At 50.6% G+C, this 7,089-nt stretch overlaps 1 long non-coding RNA gene across 1 annotated transcript in view; it reads right to left on the reverse strand.

Annotated features, from left to right (window-relative positions):
- Positions 1-7,089, reverse strand: part of LOC115062599 — a 57,254-nt gene that overhangs the window by 37,412 nt on the left and 12,753 nt on the right. The gene's annotated exons all lie outside the window — the stretch shown is intronic.

Here is a 7,089-nt window from a genome sequence, read left to right on the forward strand (position 1 = left end):
GCAGGCCACCAGGATTCCTGTTTCAGGAAGTGCCTGGGAGAATGGGAACGTCATGTGGCAGCGTTGGCATTTGGCAGAGGACCTGGCAAATTTGAAGTGCTTTGTAAGATCATAAATGGATAGATGGATGAATTAATTAATTAGCAAGCTATCTTAACTGAGTGCTGGCAAGATCTGTGGAGAAATAAATGTGAGAGGGATTATGAAGCACCTGTGAGTGTGGGGGTGTGAAAATATAAGGTTGTGGTATTTTGTTTTTGTTTTTGTTTTTTTGTTTTGTTTTGTTTTTTGTTTGTTTGTTTTTTTGGTTTTCTGAGACAGGGTTTCTCTGTATAGCCCTGGCTGTCCTGGAACTCACTTTGTAGACCAGGCTGGCCTCGAACTCAGAAATCTGCCTGNCTCTGCCTCCCGAGTGCTGGGATTAAAGTTGTGTGCCACCACCACCCGGCATAGGTTGTGGTATTTCTGACTTGGACACTGCAGCGTCTATTTCTGTTCCTTTCTTCCCCTCTCTCCCGTCTTCTCTTCCTACGGCCTTCCTTTCTGTGTTAGAGATGGGACCTTGATTGTAGCCCAGGTTGGCCTGGAACTCACTGTGCAGTCCACACTGACCTCAAACTCATGATCCTCCTGCCTCAGCCTCACTGGTGCTGGGAGAGATTACATCCTTGTGCCACTACGTTTGGCAAAGCACTGAGGTTTTCAAAGCGCCTCTGACCCAAGTGCGGGAGTCAAGACATGAGTTAAACAAAATGTCTGTCCACCTCCCCCCAGGCACTAACAGCATGCGGGGGATACAGAGAAGGGAGCTGTCACCAGTGGGATGCGGCAGGCAGAAGGTGCCAGGGGAATCCTAGTGGAGGCCGAGGGAAGACTGAGGAAGCAGCAGACAACCACATCTAGAAGGTGAATGAACTGTGTGGTCCAGATGGGCAGACATCCCCAAGGAGAACCGACTTCTAAGCCTCTTCAGTTCTACAGGCTGGAAGACAGAGGCTCCTACCATCTCCACTGTGCAGGTGAGGCAGCAGGGGTCATGACTTAAAGCCAAAGTTCACTGAGAGGCAGATGTAGCTACAAAACTTGGGTCTCCCTGTCTGCCACTGACACTTCCTGCATATGAAGGCTTCTTGGGAAAGCTGCCCAAACCCATGGAACAATCATTCCCGCCTCTGTCTGCTGTGGGCATTTAGGGAAGGGGCGGGGATTGTGGGGCATGGGGCGAGGAGGTTCGCTGGTGGCAGGATTTCTGGGAGGCTTCCCTCAGGTAGAGACTGAGAAGCAGATGTGAGCTATGCTGAGAGAGATGGGGGCTAGCTGGGCATGGCAGGTCCCACGTTAGCACGTGGGAGCCCGAGGTAAGAGGATCATGAGTTCAAGCCCAGCTCAGAATGTATAGCAAGGCTCCCTCTTGGAGTAAGAGACTGGGGAAATAGATCCATCAGTAAGTGCTGGCCACAGGAGCATCTCCAGAGCCCACATGAAGAATGTTTGGTGTGGTGCTCAGACCCCCAGTGCTGGGGAGGTAGAGACTGCAGGATCCTGGGGCTGCCTGGCTAGGCCTCCTAGACTGGTTAGCAAGCCCCAGATCCCAATGAGAGATTGTCTCAAAAAACAAGGTGGACAGTTAGTAAGAAATGACACCCAAGACCTCCACAACCACCCTCCCCCTCATGCACCTACGTACATGTGTACCCATTCCACAAACATACATTCACTCACATACATGTGCGCCCATCCACCCAACACACACTGCTGTGTAACAATTCCCTCTGAAACCGAAGCATTCTGTCCTGTTGGGAAGCTTCTTAAACAGGAAGGTAAACAACTCAAAGTAGTTTCAGGAAGTTCCTGAAACTAACCAGATTCACTAGGCCACTCCCTGCCGGAGTAAGCAATAAAAGCTGAGAGACCCTCCCAGAAAAGGGAAGCCAAACTGCAAAGAAGACTCCGAGACTAGACCAACTGCCTAGAAGAAGCAGAAACCAGCTGAGCTGCTTGGGAGAGGTTTACAACTACTGAGGCACCTGGAAAGAACACCTTCCAATCTGTTGAACTGCCTACAGATTGTGTACCACCCATCTATAGGCTGTGTACCCATCATAACACATACACATGTGCTTACACACACACACACACACACACACACACACCTATCCCCAAACATTCTCTCTCTCTCTCTCTCTCTCTCTCTCTCTCTCTCTCTCTCTCTCTCTCTCTCTCTCTCTCTCTCTCTCTCTCTCATTCTAAGGATATCTGGACATAGTGGCTCACTCCTGTAATCCTAGCATTTGGGAGTCTGAGAAAGGATGATTGGTCTCAAGTTTGAAGACAGCCTGGGGTTTATAGAGAGCTCTAGGCTAACCTGGGCTACAGAGTGAAATTTTGTCTCTAAAAAACAAAGAGAAATAACAGAGAAGTAGGGTCTTGAGAAGCAGGCATAAAACCAGCTAGCTCAGACCTATGTGTGAGCCTGTGAGTGTACTCCAATGATGGGAGGGGAGAGGTGGGGACTGCAAAAGAGCAGCACAAGACTGGCCATGTGGGCTTTTATACACAACTTCTCTCTGCCATGGCAGACAGGCCCATGCAGATGCAAAACTGAAGCCCATGAGATCAGAGGAGGATTTGGGAAAATGGGGGAGGCATGGACTTGAGGAAGAAAAGAGAGGAAAAGACAGCGATGGAGAAGAGAGAGAGGGGGAGAGAAAAAAGACAGCAGAGGAGGGGGTATGACTGTACAGAGAAAACAGAGAAAATCCCAAACAGGATAAAAAGGGGGGCAAAGGAGCTGAGGGTCCCCCAGGCTCCCCATTCCCTACTTTCTTCCTAGCAGTCTGGTTAGGTCTCTGCCCTCAGGGGCAGGAAATTGAGGGTCCCTTGGGGGAGGGAGGGATGGGGTGGCTCCCCCTTGGGGGTTGTCCCCCCCACCTCATGCACCCCCCCACACCAGGGCTAATCAGTGGCTGTCATCTCCACGGTGAGGTCTTGGTTAAGGAGATTTAGGGCTGGGATCAATAGGAAATTTAAAAATCGATGCAGCGCGCAGGGCAAAATCGATGGCGTTTAATCGCCTTGCCGATTCCCAGTCAAAACAATTAGCCGCGCTGAGTGTTGAACACGGTGGCGACACGGCATTAACCGTCAATATTGGTGTAAGTGATGGCGGGCGGGAGGGGAATCCCCAGTCTCAGAGGAGCCCCCCTCAGTCAGACAGAGCCTTAGGGCTGGGGTCTTCCCCCAGAGCAGCTCACAGGACCTACCTGTGTTTCTCAGCCCTCTGCCACCTTTACCTACACAGTGCCCATGGGCAGCGCCACCCTGGACAGTCCACCTACAACTCTGTCACCCCACTCTCCAGGCTCAGGACTTCCACCTGTCCTCAGCTCTCTGCAGGCAGAGCCCAGTGGGCAGTGCACCATCCTCCATTAGCGCATGGAGCCTGGCACATCCCTCTTGGATGACTGGCATCCATCGTGAGAGACAGAGCTGACCGTCAAGAGGCACGGGAAACAGCTGAGCCAGGACCCGAACCTGTTTCCTGAGGCTGCATCACAGAAGGCAGATTCCAGATTTCACAGGACGGAGTGAGGTCAGGCTTGGGTTCCCACACCCCTCGGTTGTTCTCCCAGTCAGTATCTACACTGCTTGGCTATTCCTGGTGTCATCTACCCATCACCTGCTATAGGGTGAACTACCTGAGGGCAAGGTGAGGTCAGGCTACTCTGGGGATCCCAGCATCATCCAGAATAGGACTGGGACTTGTCACTTGTCTCCCCAGAGACAGCCCGCCCCTACCTATCTCCATGGATGGGCAGGGCAGCACAAACACATGAGGACCACATGTAACTCCACCAGTGCAGTGGGTACTGTCTAACACTCTACACCAAGGGCTGTCAGATGTTCTGCAAGTGAGGTCGCAGATTGCTCTAAACTTCCGGTTTCGCTGCAAAAACACAGCTGAAGATGTGGAGGCTCAGAAAGGTTAAGGCCCTCTCTCCAAGGTCACACAGCAGAGAGCAGGCAGCTCTGACCGCCAGAGCATAGGACATAGGGCAAACAAGTTCCCTGACGGCAGAGCAAGAGAGGGGTGGGACAGGCAGCTGGCACCTAAAGAGACAGCCAAAAGCAGCTCGTCAGGACTGGGGCTCCCAACGTGGGGGTTCCGTGTGAGGGTGGTGGTCGTTCCTACAGCCAGCTGCTCCAGGCTCTGAAAGCAAGAGGGAACACGTGGGCTAGGGAGGAGGCCCATGAGATGAGCTGGGGATTGAACTGACAAGGTCCTAATCAAATGGTCAATATCGCTGACCTGACCACTTAACCTATTGATAAGCTGGCAAGGATGGAGCAGGCAGTGAGCGGGCTCAGGGAACAAGGCAGCGAAACGGGTAGAGTTCAGTGGTCCAGCGCGCCTGGGTCTCAGGGCCTGGGACAGGGTGGGCTTCTCACACGCCCCTTCCCCTCCCCTAGGAAGATGAGTTGGTGGGATTTGCTCTCACCGTGCTCCTCCTCTCTGTGTGCCCTCGCCGGTGCTCACACTTGGGAGAGGACTGCACATCCCTGCCACAGTACCCTCACCTGTCACCTGGGGACAATGACAATGGGGACATCCGTGAAAGAACCCAGCTGTCTCCTGGCTTGGGGTTAGCATAGTAAATGATGTCACAGCAGCCACACAAAGGAACACTGTAGGGCTGGGGGAATATGCCTGAAATAAATTTACCAGCGCAGACTTGTCAGTCATAATCCATTTGTTGGGGGAAAATGCTACGTATACATCCAAGTACGAAGTATATAATCTCCCCCACATACACCTTTTTTTTTTTTTATGAACACAGATACACCTAAGAGAAGGAGGAGGGAAAGAAAAGAAAGGTCTGGGGCAGGAATCAGGAACTTAAGATTGGATCCTAGAATTTGCATTCCAGTAAGTTTTGGGGATAAACCAAGCATAGAGAGAGAATGAGAGGAGGGGAGGGTTAATGATTTGGTGTAGGGGATGGATTCAAGGGCTTCATGCATCCTAGACAAGTACTCTGTCCCTGAGCCACGCCCCCAGCCCCTCACTGGGAGATTCTAGGCAGAGGCTCTACCACTGAGCTACACTTCCAAATTTGCTGCTTGAGTTTGAACTCTTCATCTTCCTGTCTCCACCTTCTAAGATGTATAATTATAGCTGTGTGGCACCACCCTCATTTTTCTTTTTCTTTCTTTCTTTCTTTCTTTCTTTCTTTCTTTCTTTCTTTCTTTCTTCTTTCTTTCTTTCTTTTTCTTTCTTTCTTTCTTTTTTGGTTTTTCGAGACAGGGTTTCTCTGTGTAGCCCTGGCTGCCCTGGAACTCACTCTGTAGACCAGTCTAACCTCAAACTCAGAAATCTGCCTGCTTCTGCCTCCCAAGTGCTGGGATTAAAGGCGTGCGCCACCACTGCCTGGTTGGAATTTTTTTCTTACCACTAAGTCTGTATCTTTCTCTAACACACACACACACACACACACACACACATCACAGCATGCTAAATAACTGTTAGAAGCAGAGTTTGAACATTCCATCAGCCGGACTGCGGCCAAGGGAAGAAGTGCTCCCACCCCAACCAATCAAGTTCTTCTATTCCAAACACAGCAGGATTCCAGAGCTTTCAAAAATATGGGTGGGGCCTCACATAGTGTTCCACACCTTTAATCTCATCACTCAGGAGCAGAGGTGAATGGATCTCTGTGAGTTTGAGGCTAGCCTGGTCCACACAAAGAATTTCAGGCTAGCCAGGGATAAGTAATGAAGCACCATCTCAAAAAAGAAAAAAGAATATGGGTGAATCTGAGCATCACTGAGATAACCCTATGGCTCTGGCTGTTAATAAGTGGGCAGGATAGGACCAAGCTCAATTCTGTCCTGCTTCCTTAGCAGGAAACTAAAGACTTATAGATAGTCCCCCAGGTTTACACAGCTGCTTATTACAGAGCCAGAAGCAGAAACAGGCTCCTGGCTCCTGCCATCCTAAGGTCAAGAGGACAGAACTATAAGAGAAGATGTCCACACAGACCATGGAAGGTGCATGTGCTCTGTGGCTGCAAGACCCTGAGTTAAAACTGGTCCCATGGCATGGCAGCATCTGTCTTTGACCTCAGCACCACTTGAGCTGGAAGCAGAAGCAGCAAGGCCAAGGCCATGAGCTGGGGGAGATGGTTCAGTGGAGGAAAAACGTGGAGACTTGAGTTTGAGTCCCCAGCACCCGCGTAAGAAACTGGGCATGACTGTGTCTGAAACCCCTAAGTTGGGGCTTCTACTTCAGCAAGAGACCCTGTCTCCCGTCACCCCACAAAACAGGGTTTCTCTGTGCAGCCCTGGGTATTTTGGAATTCTCTCTGTATACCAGGCTGGCCTTGAATTCAGAAATTTGCCTGCCTCTGCCTCCTGAGTGCTGGGATTAAAGGCGCATGCCACCACACATGGCTCAGAGAGACCCTGTCTTCAAGGAATAAAGCAGAGAGTGATAAAGGCACCTGGAATCTTCTTGTACCCTCTACATACACGCTTGTACATACATGGCTGAGAATGCTCCTGTGAGAAGACGCACAGGTAATCTCTGCCTGGAAGGAACTCAGCAGGGAACAGACACACAGAGAGTAGCGAGTGTGCTGCAGAAAAGATGACCTGCCATGTGTCCTGGGTGGGCCGCGAGATGGTGGGGGCTCCTTGGTAGCCTGAGTAGATGAGCAAATGCGTTGGAGATACCTGGCTAAATATGCTCCTGTGTTTGTTCATTTGTTCATTCATTAATTCAACAAGCGTTTCCTGATTCTAACTCTAAGCCAGATGTCCCAGTGTCTGCAATCCAGATGTAAATGGGAAAAAAAAAAAAAAAGGAACATTCCTGGTATTGAAGAGAAGGAAACCCAGATGGCTGAATCTGGCCTCTCATCTCAGAGTTGCTGTCACAATGGTCCCTAAAGTCACCCTGTGGTCTTCTGCTGAAAAGTGTTGTCCCTCCCCGACACCGGGTCTGATCTCTTTGCTATTTCAGGTGCCTCTGTGTGTGTGTGTGTGTGTGTGTGTGTGTGTGTGTGTGAGTGTGTGTGAGTGTGTGTGTGT

This window comes from Mus pahari, chromosome 19, assembly GCF_900095145.1.
Source record: "Mus pahari chromosome 19, PAHARI_EIJ_v1.1, whole genome shotgun sequence".
Taxonomy (NCBI): Eukaryota; Metazoa; Chordata; class Mammalia; order Rodentia; family Muridae; genus Mus; species Mus pahari.